Here is a 26,352-nt window from a genome sequence, read left to right on the forward strand (position 1 = left end):
TATATATATATATATATATATATATATATATATATATATGGGAGAATGTACGAAAAAACAACAACAGACGAGGACAGGTGGTGTAAACAACAAAAGGATGTATTAGTCTGACGCTCGGGAATACGGAAAGTCTTTAACGTTTCGAGCTACGCTCTTCAACAGAAAGAATACGGAGACAAGGAGAAAAACACGGAGAAAAAAAATTGAATAGTGCTCGGTCAACGGTCAATCATAGCTATATGTATATTATGTATGTATGTATGTATGTGCGTTTATTTTCTCTTATTCCTTTCTGTTGAAGAGTGTAGGCCCGAAACGTAAAAGACTTCATTTTCTCGTGCATCAAGCAAATACATCTGCCTGTTGTTTATACACCTGTCTTCGCCTTTTGTTTTTCCATAAATTTTAACTCTCTATCTCTCTCTCTCTCTCTCTCTCTCTCTCTCTCTCTCTCTCCCTCTCTCTCTCTCTATATATATGTATATATATATATATATATATATATATATATATATATATATATATATATATATATATACATATACATGCGTACATACATACATACACACACACATGTATAGAACGCCAAACTTGATCAAAACAAAGATAAAGTGATGTCACAAAACCTACTACCGACCAATCAACCATCAACTAAAACACTAATGCCAAAACAACCTTTTTTTTTTACCAAAAACATCCACCAGAAATTATAAGACGTCATCAAAATTATAACGAATCAAAAATTAGATCTTTTTCTTGTGAAAAACATACATATACACAATATATTCTCTGATTCTCAAAAAACTTCGTTAAAGGCGAAAGCTCAGTATACGACGGGAAAAAGAACTACACGCAAAATGACAGAAACTGTAAAAAAACTTTTTTTACTCATTCATTTTCTTTTGTTCTAACTCAATATCATCGACCGTTTACTAACATACATTTATTATAATCTTCGCCGAACATTTACTTTGATATTATCTATCCCTGTGAAACTCATAGAATTTTATGTGAACATTCGATCGTTTAAACATGTTTGTTCGATTTCTACTTCATAATTTTAAATACCGTTAAAATCGCTCTGCTTCATATACATTTGTACCATTGATAAACAAAAAAATTGTTGAAACTAGCTTGGTATGTATGTGAATAAATCTATTTAAAATCAACTACACGTTTTTCAAATTCAAGTGTATTTTTCAAAAACAAATTCTCATGTATATGTGTGTGTGTGTGTGTGTATGTGCGTGTGTGTGTGTGTGTGTGTGTGTGTGTGTGTGTGTGTGTGCATGTATATGTATACGTATATGTAATTATAGAGGGAAGGCGGACAATCTTAGATGAAAGAAATTTCATTCACACGAGATGTTACATATATATTACAGGAAGTAAACGTTAATAATTTTAACAGCTGATTCAAAAGTGCGTTGGATCGTTCATATTATAATGAATGCATGTTATATATTGTATTTATTATCGCTGTTATAATGTATATTATATAAACAAGTGTACATAACGAGCAAAAGAACAAAATAATTATCAAATCACACGATGCTTGATATGGGTATATCTTCATGTGAGAAACACTGAACAACCTCTTCAGAAGGACCATTGGTAAATGATATATGTGCACACACACACACGCACACACACGCACACACGCACACACACACACACACACACACACACACACACACACACACACACACACACACACCATTCCACAACCACACCACACGTATATACATGTGTATGTATTCAAATGTGCATATACATATATATATGCATATATAAACTCGTACTTAATTTATGCAATTAGATACATACATACATACATACATACAGACAGACATATATATGCATGTATGTTTATATATATATATACATATATATATATATATATATATATATATATATATATATATATATATATATATATATATATATATATATATATATATATATATATATATATACTTAATACAACTATCTATGTATCTATCCATATGTGTGTGTCTGTGTGTCTGTGTGTGTATTATTTTAGATTATTTTAGTATTGATGATGACCAAATTCAATTTTAAATAAATGATGAGCTGGAAGTGACCAGGCGAAACTAATGCATGTTTTTCAGTTAGTTCTGCAGAGAGAGTAAGAGAGAGCGGGAGAGAGAGAGAGAGAGAGAGGGAGAACGAATGAGAGAGAGAAAGAGAGAGAGACTGAGGAGAGATGGATTAAAGGAAAAAAGAATGAGAAAGAGCAAGTAAGAAAGAAACGTACGCGTCATTTAGCCCGAGTGTTTGTTTATATAGTGAAGCTAAATGTATGTTCATTTAACAAGTGCATGTAAATTTATTTGCAACTTATCCACAAATAGTGAATAAATATTACATCATACGTGTGTATGTATGAGTGTGTATGTGTGTGTATACGTATGTGTGAATGTGGTTTTACTCGATGCTGTTACTTTAAAGCAAGTTTAAGAATAACAATGGAACAATTTCTGTTTGGTTGGGAGTACTCAATATTGAAAGTAGAATAAAATTTATTATCAAGTTTATACTGATGTGATCTTACAGTTTCGACCCACAGCTCTTTGAACAAACGAAACTTGAACCTCTAGTCAACATAAATAATATGTATGTTCAAACACACACGTGTATGTACATATATATATATATATATATATATATATATATATATATATATATATATATATATATATATATATATATATATATATAAACTGTAATTTTTGTATAATTATGTATTGTTAATATAACAATACATAAAGACGGGCTAGAGTTGAAGTGCTCAGCATGAGCTAGAATTCATCTTATAGTAAAAATGGATGCATAAGGGTGGAAAATCACAGGAATAATACCATATGTCCAACGCAAGATACAATATGTGTGTTCAATTCCTTCAAGAATCAATAAATGAATTTATAGTATTCAGTCTCTGTAGCCGTGATGTAAGGTGTTGTGTCCAGTTGTTTTACTTGTATATTGTATTATATCACTCTAAACTTTTTATGTTCTCTATATTTTTTTCCTTCCTCTCTATATGTAAAACAAACATCCTGATGAAGGGAGTGTCTAATCTCTAATATGAGTACAACACCATATTAATAGACACATCTCAGAAACGGTCCGTAGATGTATACTTTTAACTTAATTTTTATATTATAGGTTTTTTTTTTAATCCTGTCCTAATGTACACGTTTTTAATATGATACATGTAAATTTATAACTTCATCATACCGTATATATTAATCCATTATATGTTATATCATAATGTACGTTTACATATCGTAATGTTTTAACTTTAATTGTCATATTTTTATACAACTTAGAAATCATGCATATTTATAAATATTTTTTTAATAAATATTTTGAACATTCATGATATTTCTAAAGTTTTTATTGTTGTATTTGCTTGTCTTTTTACCGTACCTTTTAGACACTTTAGAGACTGAATACTATAAATTCATTTATTGATTCTTGAAGGAATTGAACACACATATTGTATCTTGCGTTGGACATATGGTATTATTCCTGTGATTTTCCACCCTTATGTATCCATTTTTACTATAAGATATATATATATATATATATATATATATATATGTGTAGTATATTGCCACTTAAGTGTGGCTGACCCCTAGGGGTGGATGTTACTGTTGCTTTTAGCCCCAGGAGGACATCTCCTCCAGCTGGCTTATCGACACACGACTGTGTCCTGTTTGCCAAGGGAAGTTATCCCTCTCACCAACATCTGCAGCACGAACGGATCCGGATTTCAGGGTTATTTCCCTTCGTCGGCGTTCGATAGCCGCTGACCTTGGTGAGAGAGACAAAAACCTGGCAATCTTATATCTTCTTTTCCAGTGAAATTCTTCACTGATATCGAAAAGGTGAAAACAAGCAATGTTAATTCTCTAAATGAAGTATTAACAGTAACTGCACGATAAAGTGTAGTATATTGCCACTTAAGTGTGGCTGACCCCTAGGGGTGGATGTTACTGTTGCTTTTAGCCCCAGGAGGACATCTCCTCCAGCTGGCTTATCGACACACGACTGTGTCCTGTTTGCCAAGGGAAGTTATCCCTCTCACCAACATCTGCAGCACGAACGGATCCGGATTTCAGGGTTATTTCCCTTCGTCGGCGTTCGATAGCCGCTGACCTTGGTGAGAGAGACAAAAACCTGGCAATCTTATATCTTCTTTTCCAGTGAAATTCTTCACTGCACATACATAAACTTTTGCAAAAGTTCCTTGATACAGTCAGAATATATAAATTGATAACCAGCATTATATTCAAATACTAGGCACAGCAATGGGAACCAATGTCGCATCAACCTTTGCGACAATAGTAATGGGATCCATTGAAGAAAAAATGTCTGCCATTTTCGGAATTATATTTGACGATCATTTCCAATCCTTTATTATTTGTGTGTATTTTGTCCTTTTTTATTTAAAAGAACGATACTTCTTAGTAGACTATGAACGACTGATTCGATGTCCATAGCTGAGGAGCGTATCGATGTAAAACCGCGTGGGTCTTACAGTCCAATGAAGTCAATCATTGTGCAATGAAGTATTTTTACACATTTATGTTGGAGGGACATTTTTCCCATGCTTATCTCCGCAGTGATATGTCTTCCTACGTCCGAGTGTACGCGCAGGTACGTGTTAATTATGACTGAACTCACCTATATTTCTTCCAGCATTGCTTTATGCTCTTCTAAGTAATTCATTCCAGTTAAATGTGTTTTAGCACAAGTTTTGTATATGTGTGCTTGTATGTGTATATGCGCGTTACGTATGTGTTTGAGTATATATATATATATATATATATATATATATATATATATATATATATATATATATATATATACATATAAACAAACGAGAATTGTATTGTTTTGGCAAAGAATAAGTCTATATGTAGCAGAAAAAATTATAATTATATTATAATTTTTTATGAAAACACTTTGTTGCATTGCTTCTCTCTACTTTTAGAAATCGTCTTAAATTAAGTAAAATAGGACCATTTACACATACGCAAAGATTCTGCTTTGAATACGATGAAAATTGTTGTAGAGCAGTTTTCTTTTTGTGAGTTGTTGTGGTAGAAGTTTCATAATATTAATGTCTATACCTTTTCTGAAATTATATCTGGTGATCTCTTCTCTTCCTATATTATTCATCTGTTATTTGCTCTTTTTATCAATATGAAAGACTTGTCTTAATGAAAGATTTGTCTTAATGAAAGACTTGTCTTAATGAAAGACTGTTTCAGTGTCTATCGCATGTTCTCTACGGTCCAATGATAATATGTTTGCTTAAATATATTTTGCTTACTCAACTCATGTGATACTCCTCAAGACTAGTGTGTGAAAGGAAGTGAAGTGTTGAGGGTTTTACACGAGAGTGGAGTATGTCTGAACACGCCCCGGATAGTGTTATTAAATCAAATGATGGATTAAATCCATCACACGTGTCCAATACAATCTATCCGGTGGAATTCTATGTTGGCTTCAAATTTTGGCACAAAACGAATGAGTTCGGGAGAGGGAGCATTGTTGATTACATCAACCCCAGTGCTCAACTGGCATTTATTTTAACGACCCCAAAAGGATGAAAGACAAAGTCAACCTCGGCGGAATTTGAATTCAGAACGTAAAGACGGACGAAATACTGCTAAACATTTTGTCTGGTGCGATAACGATTTTGCCAGCTGCTCTCCGCCTTGATGGGATTCTGTATTGCTTTGCGTCTGTCAACTTTTATTCGCAAGGTCTTTGGCGATCAGTTTCTATAGTTGAAAGCATCAAGTTGACAGAATCCTGTTTCTAATCCAAAGTCCTCGTCATAGAGGTGGTAACGAAGGCTTTTGTGGGCAAATCTACCAACGATCTTATGAAACAGGTTTCAGTCTCTGGAAAAAAGAATCAAAACTGTTAAGGCAATAAACAGAAGCGGCTGAGAAAAGTTCCAACCGAATCTGTTCAAAAAGGAAATTGAATTTCAAAAGGTATAATCTACTCTATGGTCAACTGGCGTTGCAGACCGAAATGGTTATGACATCCAAATTACCTTCACTCTGGGGTACCTAAAGCACCTAGACAGGCGCAGATTGCAATACAGACAGTAGGACAGAATGTAACAACTAAGAGGCATTCAACAGGCATTCAAGGATACGGCTCCGTTTCTTTAGAGTGTAAGAACTTAAGGGCCAACACACTTGCACGAAATGGGATGGGTTCCTTCTCTGAAGATTTTCTGTCGTTCTACTCTCCTTAAAGTTTCTAACTACCTTCTACAGATTACCAGAAAGTGGGATCGAACGAAGAACGACGTGCTTGCGAATCAAACTTCTTAACGTTACACCTTTGTAAATGATGGAAGAAGAAATTTAGAGTAAGCTTTCCTCATTTCTCACCTTAACCTGTTCTATTTAATGTCGCTTTTGTTACGTTTTTCGTATTTCTTTTTTCTTCTTTAATTATTTTGTGGCTGTAACCTATTTATGTTTCGGATGTGATTAACAGGGATTTTGTTGTTGTTTGCTGTTTTTGTTGGTTTTGCTCTTCCGAAGATTCGAGTAGAACTTGGAGCTTCAAGTGGATGCTTCTGTGAAACTTCTTGCTCGTTTTCAGAGAGATTTCAGCAGATAGAGGCCGAATACCACGAATTTTACGTGATCTAGCATCCTACGGGCTTCACACACACACACACACACGCATACACACACACACACACACACACACACACACACACAGACACACACGCATACACACACGCACGCACACACATACGCACACACATACGCACACACACACACACACACACACACACACACACACACACACACACATACGCGCACACATACGCACACACACGCACACACACTCAAACACATATATATACAGACGCACGCATAAATACATACATATATACATAAACACACATCAGTGTCTATGTCCATCTATATAATGCAGTATCTAGGGAGGGTCAATATGCAAGTAATAAACACACGCACTGGTTCTGTCTCATTTTTGCATCATTTATTTGTCAGATGGTTAACTATTTAACCAATTAACTAATCGATTGTTTGATAATATTTCCAGCAGTCAATCAACCTTTTAGGTTTGTAAAAATCCCTCCGTTGCCATTTGCAACCTCCTGAATCATAGCTCCGTTAGATAATTTTTCTGGGGTGAAACTAAACAACGTGTGTGCGTGTATATATATATATATATATATATATATATATATATATATATATATATATATATATATATATATATATATATATATATATATATATATATATATATATATATATATATGTATATATATATATATATATATATATATATATATATATATATATATATATATATATATTATATATATGTATGTATGCATATATATATATGTATTTATATATATAGATATGTGTCTAAATATCTATATATACATCCAAATATTAATGTTGTGTTTTCATGTCGAGTTTAATACTCAACCGAAGAGTTACTTCATACATTTTTGTAAAATACTTATACATGAGAAAATTCCTCCTATTTAGTAACGGTTAAAAAAAATCTAAACCAGAAGAACTGTTCGATGTATCGAAGGGTTCGTATGACAATGCAGACGTATGTGATCAAGCAGATCTCTAGTTTAGATATCTTTCAGTAATATCGGCCTATACCGTGATGACGGGTTAGGCATATCCCTCGGCTGTGATACCCATTCCATCGATACGTTTAAGATAAGACTCGTGTCTACCTTTAGCAAATTATGTCTCAGTATCACAGCAACCTTGACCTTTTCTGATATTCTAACTCAACCTACCATAAAACTAACGAAAAACTTACATATATGTAAAAATATTCATGTCACCATTTCTATCGTCTTTTAAAACTTTGCAGTTAATATTAGTAATAAGATGTCTAATATCCTCTTTTAAGGAAATATTCTATAAGGCTATATTATAATACTATAATAGCACCCTGGTTAACAGTGCCTTTGAAGATAGAATAATTTATACTTCGACCATATAAAAAAATGAAGCCTAAAAATAGACTTGAGAAGGCTATATGAATTTACACTCCCTTCTCCTAGGCTATTAAGACAAATATAGGCTGGCCTTGATAAGCATTTCCCGGATAGCCATCGGTATAAGAAAATCTTTCATAGACGTTTCATGCAAGTTTCTTACAGTTGCTGCCACAGCATGAAAAGTATCATTACACGTAGGTCACACCAGGCATCTATTCCAAAATGTAATTTCAGTAATCTAGATACTTTCCCACTTGACCGAGTATGCATGGTTACCTTAGTTTCTCGTTTCTCTCATTGCTTATTTTTACTTTTTTTCTTGCATTTTCCTGCTTTTTCTCAAAGAGCATCCATATTCATTTTTGAATCTGAGCGATTATAGAATAGTACTAAGCACTATATACAAGCCCGCCGGATAATTGTAATATCCGAGCGTAAAACTTACAATGTTTAAATCCTGTGTTTATTAAGTGAGACACACACACATACACGTACACACACACTCATACACACACACACACACACACACACACACACACACACACACACACACACACACACACACGCACACGCACGCGCACACACATGCACGTGCACACACACGCACACACATATACACAAGCATAAGCCTGTTAGGCACAATAATTGTTACCAATGATAAAATATTCAAAACAAACTAAAATATCTGAGTCTGTCAGCACAAACTTACGAAATATTACTTCCGGTATCTCGGCAGCTATAAAGGTAGACACGAGTCTTATCTTAAATATTTCATTATTTCATTATACCTCTTTCATTATTTCATTATACCTCTTTCATAATTTCATTATACCTCTTTCTCCAACATACAAAGTCTACAACTGTCTTACACTATTTGTCGACTAGTTTGCCTTTAAGAAACATTTATGTAAGTATCTAAATGAAAATTCTCCTAAAAGATGAAAGGAATGTTCAACTTTCATCCATCTATCATCTGTTTTGCAATGAGTAGATGACAACAAAAACATAGCTGTGAAGCAGTACCCTGGTGGCCGATGTTTATCACAAAACATCATAGCCAAAAATACATGTTTTGCTTCTTGTATGGCAATGGCTCTGACCAAAATATACAACACTCGTATAACAGTTTCCTTGGGATAAATTTATGGTTTCATACTTTATTCCAGTATGCTGTCAGCCATATTGTATTCACTTGCAAAGAAGACACTTGATTCAGTAGCTAAAGTATTCGCTTCCGATCGTAGGGCTGTGAGTTCGATTCCTGGCGGCGTTGAGTGTCTTTGAGCAAGACACTTTACTCCACGTTGCTCCAGTCCACTCAATTGGTAAAAATGATTTGTACCTGTAATTCATAAGGTCTGTGTTGATACATTTTATGTCACGCTAAATCTCGCCGAGAACTACATTAAGGGTACGCATGTCTGTGGAGTACTCAGCCACTTGCATGTTAATTTCACAATGAGGCTGTTTTGTTGATTGGATCATCTGGAACGCTCCTTGCTGTAATCAACGGAGTGCCATTTGTTCATCTTTCTTTCATACATGGCGCTAAACAAGAAACTAGAAAAATAACTTACTAGCGCAAGAAGACAGAATGCGTATATTTTTTTTTGTCACTTCTAAAATGCGATGAAAGATTCTTAGGCATGTTAAATGAAAGTGAATAATAATTTATTTAATTATTTCATCTTCGATCGAATATTTCATATAGTTTTACACCAATTATTATTATCATTCTTCTTCTCATTATTATTATTATTATTATTATTATTATTATTATTATTATTATTATTATTATTATTATTATTACGCTCACCTTTGTTTTGTTTTTGCCGTTTTGCAACATGGACGACATAAACCTATTACAAATGTGTAATCAGACGCAATGGCGACGCTATGTTGTTTTCTCAGACAGTATTACCGGAAGTGGGCATAAAAGTCATTGAAAAGAAAGCTAACAATGCAAAGAGGCGCGGCATAAAACCTTTATTTCATTCCCGCTAATTACATTTGTTGATTCATCCATTTTCATTGCATGCTCTTTACTAAACTATGTAAATTGTAATAATATATTATCATGTACGAATGCGTGAGTTATGGTCCCAGTGAGATTTTGTTAAAAAAAAAATGAAGAAAAATAAATAAAATAAAGAAAAAAATTTAAAAAAGATGGCGTCCAAGAATGTTGACAAAAATAGCAAACACGGCGACAAATATGATAATATTCATGATGACGATGACGACTATGATGATGACGAGGAGATGGGGTGTTGGTGGAATAAGGGGGCTTGATAGGAAGAGAGAAGGCGAGATAATCTGTGTGTGGTGGGTGGGTGAACATGTGCCGTGGGGAGGGAGGTATTTTTTTTTTAATAATAACAAAATGTTGATATATGATTCTGCCAATGTGTTACGACTAATTGGCGCTGAAAGCAAAATATCACACACGTACACACACGTAAACACACACACACACACACACACACACACACACACACACACACACACACACACACACACACACACACACACACACAACAGAGGCATGCAAACACATGTACACACAATCATACACCCGCGAGTACATATAATATATATATATACGTCCATACAAATATTATGCTTGTGTGTGTGTATTGATCTATATTATATACAAATATGTGAAGTAGTATACATATACATACATACACACACACACACACACACACACACACACACACACACACATATATATATATATATATATATATATATATATATATATATATGTATATATATATATATATATATATATATATATATATATATATATATATATATATATATATATATGTATATATATATATATATATATATATAGATATATATATATATATATATATATATATACACACATATATATATATATGCATACATATACACACATTTATATTGATCGATAACGTTATATAGAATTTGTAAAGTACTTTAAGTATATCATGTGATATAATATGATATGGTATGCATATATGAATGATATTCAAAGTTGTCTGTCAATAAATATGGAATTTAATAATGTAAGGCAACCAAATACATTTTGGGTTTGCGAAACTAAGATTCTGATCCTTGGCGCTAACCTGTGGTGGTAAACAAGCGTAGGAGTGACTGTGTGGTAAGTAGCTTGCTTACCAACCACATGGCTCCGGGTTCAGTCCTACTGCGTGGCACCTTGGGCAAGTGTCTTCTACTATAGCCTCCGGCCGACCAAAGTCTTGTGAGTGGATTTGGTAGACGGAAACTGGAAGAAGCCCGTCGTATATATGTATAAGTATATATATGTATGTGTGTGTATATGTTTGTGTGTCTGTGTTTGTCCCCCAACATCGCTTGACAACCGATGCTGGTGTGTTTACGTCCCCGTAACTTAGTGGTTCGGCTAAAGAGACCGATAGAATAAGTACTAGGCTTACAAAGAATAAGTCCTGGGGTCGATTAGCTCGACTGAAAAAGGCGGTGCTCCAGCATGGCCACAGTCAAATGACCGAAACAAGTAAAAGAGTACAGACATTCATTTGTGAACTTTTGGCCTGTTCTTTTTCATCAAACTGTCTCGTGAAGACGAGTAAGCCAAAAGTTCGAAGTCACTGTTATCGTTTTCCTTGTAAAAGTTGGTAAGTGTGTACTCTACTAAAAGTATTGAGTAAAATCTTCACTTTAATTTTAAATTGTTTTAAGTTATCTTTACAGACTTTCTATGTTAAGAGCCAGCAAACAAATTACAACATTTCGTATACGAATATGTCCATGTAAACAATGCGATCGAAGATAGAAAATTAAGTACTGGGTGTATATTCATATTTCAGGAATTATTGCTGTTTGATTAGACCCACATCCAATCCACAAACCGTCCACGAACACATTGCTTAAATACGATGTAATATTGTTGGACAAACCAATTTACACATCATCAAACACATTCCTAGTAATTGCTGCCAGGAACACAGTATTTTGTCGTATCGGGAAAGTTTGCCACAAACGTTTGTGCCGCAGGAAAATTCACCTCAGGATTTTTCCTCACATAGGAAATTTTGCCAGAAAACAAAAGATGAATTGCTCCCCTTGGTATATAATCGTTTCAACCAATAAGAAGGGGTATTTTAATTTCTTAACCCATTTAAAATTTCTATACATACATACATACATACATACATACATTCATACATACATACATATATACATGCTACTGCCCACGGGCATATGGCGTAGTGGTTAAGAGGGCGGGCTACTAACCCTAAGATTCTGAGTTCGATTCCAGGCAGTGACCTGAATAATAATAATAATAATAATAATAATAATAATAATAATAATAATAATAATAATAATAATATGGGTACTGCACACATTCTACGCAAAACACTTTCAATACAGTAAACATAAGAGCACCACAGCAAACCACAGCACATACCCAAGGCGCACAGAGCTGCGCTCGGTAGTGAAGTGAAAGCACGTTATAAAAATAAAACTACTGAATAATAATAATAATAATAATAACAACAACAACAACATCGAAGAATACCTTAGGAATGAGAACCCAGGTTCGAAATTTCCCCAAGTCACCTGATGAAGGCTGGAGGGTATATCAGCCGAAATGTTGTGTTAAGAACAAACAAGATGAGGACAAATATCCGTCAATAATAAATAATGTAAATAATGTACATATATACATACATACTTACGTAGTATATATGATCTATGTTTGTGATTGTGTATTTACGCATATGTGTGTGAGTGTATGTGGATGTGCTTATGTGCATCTGCATCTGTTGTTTATATTGTGTGTCATTCCATCTCGCTACTGAGTGGTTTGTTAATAAATAAAGATCAATAATATAATTAGTACCAGACTCAAATAAGTGCCAGACTTGATTCGATCAGCTAGACTCCATATATATAGGCGCGGGAGTAGCTGTGTGGTAAGTAGCTATATATATATATATATATATATATATATATATATATATATATATATATATATATATATATATTATATATATATATATATATATATATATATATATATATATATATATATATATATATATATATATATATATATATATATATATATATAAATGAAATATTCAAACACTGAGATTTGAAGTTATATATATATATATATATATATATATATATATATATATATATATATATATATATATATATATATATATATATATATATGTATGTATGTATGTATATATATATATGTATATATATATACATACATACATACATACATACATACATATATATATATATATATATATATATATATATATATATATATATATATATATATATATATGTGTATATCATATCCGGAAAGTTTGCCACAAACGGTTTTGCTCCACAAAAAATATTGTCGAATGAATAAAGAAATTTTAAATAGGTTAAGAAATTGCTTTAGCCCTTCTTAGTGGTTCAAACAAATATATACCAAGTGGAGTAATTCATCTTTTGTCTTGCGGCAGAATTTCCTATGCGGCGAACTTTCCTACACCCAAAAATTCTGAGACTTAATTTTCCTGCGGCAAATATATATTGCTTTTATTATATGCTTTTACATATAACTTGACATAAATGCAAACATATATATGTGTGTGTGTGTGTGTGTGTGTGTGTGTGTGTGTGTGTGTGTGTGTGTTGCAATGTGGATCGTTGTCCACTTGTATTTTAATCGTCGGCACTGTAATATTCTTGTCACCACTATTATGTTGTGGCGGTATTCCGTGTCTTATTATCTTTGACTCGTCCATCGTGCTATCGTTGATAACTCTGCAAGACAATGGACTTTGAAGTGCCTTCCTTGACGGTAACTCGAACTCGTATATATCCCGTAACTGACACCGACTCCAACTGAGAACTCCTACAACGACTGTACTACTACTGACCTACAACGACTGGCTATTTGACTTTACAGTGGCTATCATACCACTCTGTCCCGTGGGAAGGGGAGTACCATTTTCACTACAACAGTATGTGTGTGTGTATATATTATATATATATATGTGTGTGTGTGTGTGTGTGAGTGTGTGTGTGTGTGTGTGTGTGTGTGCGTGTATGTGTGTGTGTTTGTGTTCGTGTGTGTGATTGTAAGTGATGAAGAGAAATCACTAGCTGTATATGTCCTTCTCTAGGAATATTATTATTACTGAAGACTGGGTCTTTGGAATCCCTTGTAGCCTGGTGTCTAATAATTATACTAGCTAATAGATTACAGTTTTCTTTCTAACAGCCATTGAAGATTTGGAAACAGATGTTGACCGACTCAGAACCATTTTGGCGACGGTGGTGGCGGTGGGTGTCAATTTGTCTGAAACAATCGGTTGGTGAATTAACAGGGGAAGATCAAGACGGTTCACTGACCCACTGGAAAGAGTAGTCAAATCTTTCCCAGATCACACCTGCGACTAAATAACACCGCATACCACGAACACCACCACCACCACCACCACCACCACCACCGTTAATGTAAAATACTATCACTACAACGAATACTACCTCCAACACTAACACCAACACTAACACAAACAACCACCACCACCAGCACCACCGCCGTCACCACCACCACCACTAGTATCAATACCATCACCACCACCAGCAATAGCAGCAGCAGCAGCACCACCACCACCACCACTGCCTCCATCACCACTATCATCATCAACATTACTACTACTACCAGCCTCACTATTACCACCACCACCACCACCACCACCACCACCACCACCACCACCACCACCACCACCACCACCACCACCACTACCACCACTACAAATAAGCTATTAGGTTCATATTCTCTTTTTCTTTCTTGCTTCTGTAAAAGCCACCTTAAAGGAATTCATTGTATCATAAGAGAAGGTACGCCAAATCCATGGTATCATGATGGTTCCAGGTGACAGGATCTTCCAATAAATTCTAACAGAGAAAAATTGAATTAAAGGAACCATACCCTAAGAAGTTTTAAGTCTGAGGAATTGGAATCCTGTTTTCAGAGAACAACAAATCGCAATAACTTGGTGTTATATGCTCTGCAAGGAATTATTTGGGATTTCATGGGTCACAAAACCCGCCAGTAACGCAGAGGCAAGAGAGATAAACTAATACAGCAACCTGACCGTCTGCTATCAGTTTCTGCCGAAGGCTGTCGAGTCTTCAGGTTTCCTCCGAAATTGCATGACTGATTTTCTCTTCAAAATAGGGATATCTGCGGCCAGTCTGAGAAATGAGCCCCGAGTGGTAAGGGTGGCTGCTGCACCGAGTGCAGCCGGCCATTTTCCGAGCTAATGCCTGTGCAGTCATGTCCACAAAGTGTAGCTAAATTCGCCATTTGTTCTGAAGTGTACAACCTGTTATTTCCTCCCTCCCCACCTTCTGCTACTTAATCCCCACCACCTTTCGGCCCTTTTCATAGTTTCCTTGGTGAGGCACTTTTTCTCTCTCAATGATTTAATCTTTTACACTCTCAATGTTTTTTTTTTACTCTTTCTTTTCTTTTTTGTGAAAATGTGTTGTTAATAAAATGCCTTTCGTTTATAAAGCAGATATATTTTACATACATATTAATGTTTGTTTTTAGATTACCATAAAAACAATTTTACATTAATCTGAAGGATTAGTCAGTACATTACGTACATTTCGTAGAGTACACATTTATTATTCTTTATAGTATTGACAGTGACTTCGAAGTTTCGAATAGCTAAACCAGTGGTTCCCAAACCTTTCACTTAAATGAGTCTTTCCACGGACCCCTTTTAATATGCTTATTCCTTATATATATATATATATATATATATATATATATATATATATATATATATATATATATATATATATATTACGGAAATGTACTTGCATAGTACGTGACTTGATCTGAGATGTTGTGCTGAAACAACAACAATTGCAGCGTGGAAGGAGTTTATAAGCCATTTAAAAACATACAAAAACCGTTAGATTCACTTCAACATTTAAATTTAATTTGTGTCAAAATATTTTTGTCACTTTGAGACCCCGACCTGTTCCCTGACAAAATTTCGTGCAGCACGAAATTTTGTCAGTAAACGGTTTCAAAGCAACGAAAATATTTTGACACAAATTGAATTTAAATGTTGAAGTGAATCAATATATATATATATATGTGTGTGTGTGTGTGTGTGTGTGTGTGTGTGTGTGTGTGTGGATATGTGTATGAGTACGTAAATTCATATATCTGTATGTGTGTATATGAGCATGTACCTATACATGTTTGTGTGAGTGCGTACGGATGCAGACGTTATGAACGCAGTAGGTTTTTATGTCTATGTATTGTGAGAATATCGTTGCATGTTTTTTAAAAATCTTTTATGTGTTTTATATATATCTTTTATATATATATATATATATATATATATGTATATATATATATTATTCTTTTTTATTCTTTTATTTGTTTCAGTCATTTGACTGCAGCCATGCTGGAGCACCACCTTTCGTCGAACAAATTGACTCCCAGGACTTATTCTTTGTAAGCCTAGTACTTATTCTATCGGTCAGCTTTGCCGAACCACTAAGTTACGGGGACGTAAACACACCACCATCGGTTGTCAAGCGATGGTGGGGTGGGGTGGGGAAACAGACACACAAACATTCACACACACTTGCACACGCGCGCACACACACACACACACACACACACATACACACACACACACACACACACACACACACACACACACACACACACACACACATATATATATATATATATATATATATATATATAAATATATATATACATATATATACATATATTACGACGAGCTTCTTTCAGTTTCCGTGTGCCAAATCCACACTAGGTTTTGGTCGGCCCGTGGCTATAGCAAAAGACACATACCGAAGGTGTCACGCAGTGAGATTGAACCCGGAGCCATGTGGTTGGTAAGCAATTTTGAATTTAATTCACGGACCCCCACCCCGTACCACCTTTGCGGACCCCAGGTTGGGAACCACTGAGTTGAACCCTTATCGGCCTGTTGAAGAGTAATATAGTTTATCTGCATAAAGGTGCGTGGTCTGGCGGTTAGGGTGTGGCACTCAGGATCACTATATCTTGGGTTCGATTCCCGGACCGAGCGGCGCGTTGTATTCTTGAGCAAAACACTTCATTTCACGTTGCTCCAGTCCACTGGGCCGTAAATGGGTCCCTCTGCGATGGAATAGCCTTCTGATCGGAGTGAAAATGTTAGCCTGCTTACCTCTAGCCAGTGGGTTGGCATCATACGAAAGCTGAAACAATGCGAAGCGCATTGTGACTAGCGATGTATAACAACATCTGACGGTCAGGTCGATCCCGTTATATTTTATATACACCTGGCTGACTGAACATTCTGGCTTATTAAAGTGCAGAAAACGGCCATGATAGTCCAGTGTCGAGTGGCGTTTGTAGAAAGAAGATTTATTAGCATAATCCTTTCAACAAAAGGCACAAGGCCTGAAATTTTCGAGGAGGGGATTAGTCGATTGCATCAACCCCAGCGTTTCACTGCTACTTAATTTATCGACCCCGAAAGGATAAAAGGCAAAGTCGACCTCGGAGGAATTTGAACTCAGAACGTAGCAACGGGGGAAATACCGCTAAGCATTTCGTCCAGCGTGCTAACGCTTCTGCCAGCTCGCCGCCTTGACCGCTTTGAATAACGACAAGTGGAAGACTGACCGTTTGTTCTTTTGTAAAACAGGTCAGCGCATTGCACTTTACGGTCTGTAAATATGTGTGTGTGTATGTGCGTGCACGTGTGTGTGTGTTTGTGTGTGTGTATCTTCATGACCGTGTGTATATACCTGAATATTAGCATATATGCATATGTAATATTTTCTATACTGTGTCGGGTTTCAGACAAATTGTCTTGTTGACAAACTGTTTTTCACACACACACACAGATACACACACACACACACACACACACACACACACACACACACACACACACACACACACACACACACACACACACACACGAGACACAAATACACGAATTTTAACGTTGATAATTTCGACATATATAAAAATATCAATACATGTATGTATGCATGCATGTATGTATTCATGCATGTATGCATGTATATATGTATGTATGTATGTATGTATGTATGTATGTATGTATGTATGTGTACATGCACATATACATACCTTATATCTACAGACATGCATACGTACACGTACGCTCATATTTATAACACACCCACACACGCATACACACATCTCACTATAACATATTTCTGGAAACAATTTACTAATTGAAAGGATTAATTTTGTCCTCCATCGAAGATTGAAATTCACAAAAGAATTTAATCCACAACCGAATAGCAGAATGGCGCGTCCTCGTTTAAACCCGGCCATCGTTGCATTGTATTGTCTCTTGCCGAGCTGTCTACATTAGTCTATACATACAGACGAGGGTTTGGGGTTTGTGGACGAATTACAAACACACATACGCACACACATACATACATACCGTTACACACATAGATACACACGCACGAACATACACATACAGGAAAGCAACATATACCCAAATATACATTCACACACACATATATACACAAATATACACAACGAAGTGCATACACATATACATTTGTACGCTTGTGACTGTGTGTTTGCCTCTGTGTGTGTGTGTGTGTGTGTGTGTGTGTGTGTGTGTGCCCCATATGTGCCTCTGTATGCGTGCATGTGCGTGTACGTGAGCATATGTTTGATTTTATCATGTATGTGTATGTTTAATACATATATTACATAGATATTGAAATATTTGTGTATATATATATATATACATATAATTATGTATATACGTACATATGAGGTAGTGTGCGCGCGCGGGTGTGTAAGTGTGCATGTAAATGTGTAGATATGGAAGTGTGCGTATGTTTGAGCGAAGGTATGTGTGGGTGTGTGTGAACATGAATATGCATCGTAACAATAGCTGCTTCGTAACGCAGAAGGAAGTGCGTAATCGAATGTCAACAAGACAGTTTGTCTCAAACTACAGCACCACCATTGTCCTACTAAGATAAAAAGAATCTCTTTACCATCGCCAGTTTAATTGACTCAAACAAAAGGCGAACCCACAGAGGATTCCGTGGCCGACATTAGCTTCCATTCACTACACACACACACACACACACACGAACACACACGAACACACACGAACACACGAACACACACGAACACACACGAACACACACGAACACACACGAACACACGAACACACACGAACACACACGAACACACACGAACACACGAACACACACGAACACACACGAACACACACGAACACACACACCTCAGTATTTTCAAGTTCGCAAGTGAGCTGCAAAATGAACGTTGGGCGTCCATGACTTTATAACCAGCGACCGCAGTAAACCTAGGATAAAACGATATCTAATAAGGATACAAGGTTTCAGATTTGTATATATGTGTGTGTGTGTGTGTGTGTGTATGCGTGTGTGTGTGGAGTGGTGGTGGTTAGGTGTTTGTGTGCGCATGTGTGTGTTTGTGTGCGCATGTGTGTGTTTGTGTGTGTTATAAATATGAGTGTATGTGTAGGTGTGCATATCTGCAGATATATGGTATATATATATATATATATATGTGTGTGTGTGTGTGTGTGTGTGTGTGTGTGTATACATATATATATGTATGTATGTATGTATATATATGTATACATTCATGCATACATACATGTATACATACATGTATTGATATTTTTATATATGTCGAAATTATCAACATTAAAATTCATGTATTCATGTCTCTGTGTGTGCTTCTGTGTGTATGTGGCGGGGGGGGGATGTTTGTGTGTGTGTGTAAAGGTTTGTGTCCATTGTTTTAGCGAGGTTGTTCATTTTTTCCCGCCTGGTCAGAAGAATTAATAAAAAATGACAAATCATGTGATCAACGGTTCAACGAAATCTCACTAAACATTTTCGTCGTATCAAAATTTGTCATCGGAAATTCCATTTAAATGACCTTCTCAAGGTTTTCTTTAATGTTTGACGTTGAATAAAGACTTACCTTTTCAATGCTTTTATAAAAACTGTTATCATTCTTTTTTTTTCTTTTATTTAACATATGTTGATATAATATGCTTTATCGTTGTCCATATGGTGGATATGTCTTACGACACCATCTTTTCATACAGGACATTTCAAATTGGCAAAATGAAGTACCACGCCCCGTCAGCAGTAGTTAAGTGAGCGTACGTTATTACAGAATCATGGGGTCTTAAATAAATAAGAGGTGAATAAAATATGCAAGAAAGTTTTAATTGTAACTTCTTTTTAGATATCATACATTCGGATCGATCGAGAGAAAAGTTGAAACAACAGCTAAGTATCAATATCTACCGTCCTCGTTCACCTGATTTTGATGCACACTGTGTTTTTTGTAACACTTTAGGTCTTTAAAGCAACATTCCATGGACGAAATTCAGCAACCTGAAAGCGTTAAACGTAAAACATACATCAAGAATGTCAATCACTAACGTTTATATTATTTGATCTACAAGGGCGGTGAGCTGGCAGAATCGTTAACACGCCGGGCGAAATGCTTAGTGGTATTTCGCCTGTCGCAACGTTGTGAGTTCAAATTCCGCCAAGGTCGACTTTGCCTTTCATCCCTTTCAGGGGGTCGATAAATTAAGTACCAGTAAAGCATTGAGGTCGATGTAATCGATCGTACCCTCCCCCTAAATTTCAGGCCTTGTGCCTAGAGTAGAAAGGATTATTTTAAGGCGGCGAGCTGGCAGAAACGTTACCACGCCGGGCGAAATGCTTAGCGGTATTTCGTCTGTCTTTATGTTCTGAGCTCAAATTCCGCCGAGGTTGACTTTGCCTTTCATCCTTTCGAGATCGATAAATTAAGTACCAGTTGCGTACTGGAGTCGATCTAATCGACTGGCCCCTTCCTCCAAAATTTCGTGCCTTATGCCTAGAGTAAGTAGAAAAAAATATTATTAGAACTGCATGTAACTCAAAATTAAATTTTGGTTTACTTGTGCGGTACTGTTTACACATCAGCACATAGATGTTACGCATTCCTCGTATACCTTAAACCAGCGATTCATTTCGAGGGTCACTTGAGTATACGGTACCGACGGGCTGAAATAACAGCGAACTATTGATACCGACCGTTCTCGTTCACCTATTTCGAGGTATACAGTGTTTTTTAACACTACGTCATAAAAGGACTTTCCCTGGACGAAATATCACAGCCTGGAAACTCTTTACACACACACATACACACACACACACACACACACACACATGATGGCTGTCCGCTTGTGATCCAGGAAGACCTTCATTTGTCATTAAGAACATTGTGCAGTCAGTTTTGTAGCTCCGCTGGTGATTAATGAGTCCAGCCCTTGATAAACATATACGTCCCCAGATATTGCAGACCTTTCACTACACTTGTGCTGTGCTTTGGGCAACTCAGTAAAATTCAGCGACGAGGGAAATGCGTATTTTTTGAAAACCCTCCACCCTTGAATTACTTGTTTTCTCCGTTGGTGCTGATGACAAAGCATTGCTTTTCCAATGGACCACTGGTGCGCTCCCACATTCCCGGACCTGCAACCCGTATTGGCTTGCATCAAATATTCCGTCTCAATTTGTCTCGGGATCATGTCAATAGTGTGGAGAAGGTCTATGTGATGTAGCGCAAGCCTTATTGGACCGAAAACTTGGTAGACGCAAACTGAAAGAAGCATGTCGTATGTACATGTAATATATATATATATATATATATATATATATATATATATATATATATATATATATATATATATATATATATATATATATATATATATAAAGATATATGTATGTATGTGTACCATTGTATGTGTATTATCCGCCCACAGTGCTTGACAACCGTTGTTGGAATGTTTACGTCCCCGTAACTTAGTGGTTCGGTAAAAAGGACAATTGCATAAGTACCAGGGTTTAAAAAGAATTGGAATCAATTCCCTTCGATTAAAAATTCTCGAAGGCGGTGCTCCAGCATGGCTAGGGTGCACGCAGAACAGCGAAAACCCAGACAATAGGGTACCTATTCATTCTTAATACGTTCTGGTAGATGCATTCTGTACACTACCTTCTGTACCCTTGTTAAATTCATCGGTCGGTAGTAGTTTTAACCGAGGAGACACAATAAGGTTGAAACAACGCGGTGTTTCAAAGTCCCCTTACACCGGTGAATCACGTGTGTAATGAACGCACATTGTCTAGAGCACGGGTTCTCAATTGGAGTCCATATGACTCTTGCAGATCCATATAAGGTTGTTTATTTAAAATTATATGCAATAAAATAGTTAAACTTTTACAATAGACAAACTATTTCAACAGTTATTTTTATACAATTCCCAAAGAGTATTCAATTATGGATCTACAAAAAGCTTTCTTTGAAGCATCAAATGACTAGGGGAGGGGTCCACCCGAGTAAAATAAGACTCAAAGGAGTTCATAGGCATAAAATGGTCGAGAACCACAAGTTTAAAGGGAGGAGATGTTTTCCGATGACGCAAAGCAACTGTAATCAGACATTTAAATTTGCCAGAACGCATTGAAAAACGATAGGTTATTGTTACATTCGCCATACTGGACCACTGAAATCTACAAGTTTTTTTCATTCTCTCTCTGTTTATTTTCTCTTATTCCTTTCTGTTGAAGAGCGTAGGCTCGAAACGTAAAAGATTTTTTTTATTTTCCCGGGCATCAAACTAATACACCTGTTTGTTGTTCATACACCTGTCTTCGTTTTTCTATAAATTTCAATTATTGTTACATAGTTATGGATATACATAATTATGCGTATATAATAGCATTTTATATTATATCATTTTAATGTAACGTTTCTTCAAGCAAGGAAAAAAACTCGTTTTATCATTTTCTTCTTTTAGGTTCTTCTTTTAACTTCACTTAATTTATATCTCCGCGTAAAATTTGTAATGATGTATTACCTTTAACAGACTATATCGTATTATATATATCTTACCCAACACCTGTATTGAGTACCATATTTTCGTTGGTGTATACACCTCATCTATCTATCTATCTATCTATCTATCTATCTATCTATCTATCTATCTATCTATCTATCTGTGTGTGGGTGGATTAATGTATACCTAAACGGTCAGGCGGATGAAAGCTTCTTCCTATGTATATATGTAAACAGAATGTCAAGAAAGTATGCAACAACACGCGCGCGCGCGTACACACGCATACACATGCGTACATCGACGTATATTCACACAGTTCCACATACACAGAAAACTACATTAGATGTGTGTGGGTGTGTGTGTATTAGTGTGTTTCCATGTGCTTATATATATGTTCGCGTGTCACTATATTTACCTGCTATTGAGCATACATATACATACATACATACATACATACATATATATATATATATATATATATATATATATATATATATATATATATATATATATATATATATATATATATATGTATGTATGTATATATATATATATATATATATATATATATATATATGTATATATATATATATATATATATATATATATATATATATGTATGTATATATATATGTGTGTATATGTATGTATATGTATAAATATACATATATATATATATATATTTATATATATATATACATACACACACGCAAACGTATATATTTATGCATGTATGTGTGTGTGTGTATGTAAGTACATTCTTTAATTTACGCACGATGTATGTGTGTGTATATTTGCGTTACCAGTGTCTGTGACAATTCATTACTGTTTACCTTCTCTCTCCCTTTCTCTCTCTCTCTCTTTCTCTCTCTCTCTCTCTCTGTCTCTTTCTCCCTTCGCTCTTTACCCCCTCTCTCTCCCATCTCACTCTTCAGCCAATAACAATACCTTCTATAGAAGCTGAACAAACATCCTTCTCTTTGCAACCCGAGACCCCCCACACCGGTGCGGTGTGGTGGGCTGACCTATTCCCTGTCTTTGTCGTCTTTCCAGCAATGGCTGCTGTCGTTGTTATCGTTGTTGTTGTTATTGTTGCTGTTGTTGTTGTTTAGCACCAGGTTGGGTTTGAACTTGCAAACCAATAACCAAATGGCTTCAGCAGTGCCACTCTTGCCATCTCTATAGTTATGGCAACATTCTCTATTCTGTTGCTTCCCTTGCTTAAAATAGTAAAGTGCGATTTCAAGGAGATTCAGCTATCATTTTCAGCATGTCAAGTAACTGCGTAAAGGAGTAACTGCGTAGAGGAGTAACTGCGGAGAGGAGTAACTGCGTAGAGGTTACTGTGGTCAATCGTTTACTCTGTCGAATTCTTTCCTCAAGACAACGAAGACAACTTACAAAAGTCATATTCTGCTACATTTGTTGTTAAAAATTCGAGACGACATGCGTTTGTGGATGCATAAACGTAAGCACGGCTGTGTGGGAAGAAGCTTGCTTCCCAACCACACGGTTCCGGGCTCAGTTCCACTGCGTGGTCCCTTGCCCAAGTGTCTTCTGCTATGCTCTTGGGTCGACCAAGGCTTTGCGATTGAATTCGGTAGACGGAAACTGATAGAAGACAGTTATATATATATATATATATATATATATATATATATATATATATATATATATATATATATATATATATATATATATATATATATATAAAACTTACTTGGAAAAGGATGCGTGGCGTTCGATCATATAATAATATAAATAATATATAAATAAACGCATATATCCATACATATATGTACATACCTACATATATATGTATATATACATGCATATAAGGGTACAGGACATAAAAAAAAATGTTAAACACAATGAGAAACGAAAATATAAAAACGAAATTTTTTTCGAACAACGAAAAAAAACAGAGAAACGAGACATGCACATAAAGAGTATACCCCTTCGTCAGTTGTCCCTGTTTCATCTACTCCGCGTTTCGAAAGCAAGGACAATACGCAACTTTGTTGAAACAGTCCTTCCCGCAAACCAAATTAAATAAAATTTGAGATTTTTGCGGAGGGTGAAAGTGTAAACAAGAACAAGACAGTAAAAACAAACGCTTACACGATTTTAGGAGGATTGATGGGAAACCATCAGGAACAGAAGTTGAGTTTGTGTCCACCTCATCTATGGCTAGTAGTTTATCTTCTTTGCTAATGTCGATGTATTCCATCGTAACTGCCTCACTGGTTATAGGGGAGATGGCAAAGAAGTCCACTGGTTCGTTCACTTGTCTGTATTCCAACGGGGTGGTGAAGACACTTTTCAACTGGTCCTTCGTGAGTCTAAATATGTATATATATGTATGTATATGTGTGTGTGCATGTATGTATATATACACGTTTATATATATATATATATATATATATATATATATATATACTCTTTCTCTTTTACTCTTTTACTTGTTTCAGTCATTTGACTGCGGCCATGCTGGAGCACCGCCTTTAGTCGAGCAAATCGACCCCAGGACTTATTCTTTGTAAGCCGAGTACTTATTCTATCGGACTCTTTGCCGAACCGCTAAGTTACGGGGACATAAACACACCACCATCGGTTGTCAAGCAATGGAGGGGGGGAAACACAGACACACAAACATATACACACATATACATATATATACATATATACGACAGGCTTCTTTCAGTTTCCGTCTACCAAATCCACTCACAAGGCTTTGGTCGGCCCGAGGCTATAGTCGAGGACACTTACCCAAGGTGTTACGCAGTGGGAATGAACCCGGAACCATGTGGTTGATAAGCAAGATACTTACCACACAGCCACTCCTGCGCCTATATATATATATATATATATATATATATATATATATATATATATATATATATATATATATATATATATATATATATATATATATATATATATATATATATATATATGTGTGTGTGTGTGTGTGTGTGTATATATATATATATATATATATATGGGGATCTTTTTTAAAACGGGGGCCACATTTTTCATTAACGAAACACTTTGAAACTTGGAACACTGGTAGAATGTGTCATATAAAACATCTTTTTCTCTTAGTCTTCTTAAAAAAAAAGAAATCCATAAATTATTCCATGTTAAAGTTGTCGTATTTCTGTAATTTCAACCAATCACTGACGTCCATTCAGCCGATATACATTAAGTGCCGACTACATAAACAAACGATTCTGAAACAATTAACCCTAACCCTAACCCTAACTC

At 35.5% G+C, this 26,352-nt stretch overlaps 1 protein-coding gene across 1 annotated transcript in view; it reads left to right on the forward strand.

Annotated features, from left to right (window-relative positions):
- Positions 1 to 850: 850 nt before the first annotated feature.
- Positions 851 to 26,352, forward strand: part of LOC128247091 (uncharacterized) — a 477,753-nt gene continuing 452,251 nt past the window's right edge. Inside the window, exon 1 of the mRNA XM_089348258.1 lies at positions 851 to 869. The gene's annotated coding sequence lies outside the window, so the exon portion shown is untranslated. The remainder of the gene's footprint in view (positions 870 to 26,352) is intronic.

Source organism: Octopus bimaculoides, chromosome 2 (assembly GCF_046866305.1).
Source record: "Octopus bimaculoides isolate indiv1 chromosome 2, ASM4686630v1, whole genome shotgun sequence".
Taxonomy (NCBI): Eukaryota; Metazoa; Mollusca; class Cephalopoda; order Octopoda; family Octopodidae; genus Octopus; species Octopus bimaculoides.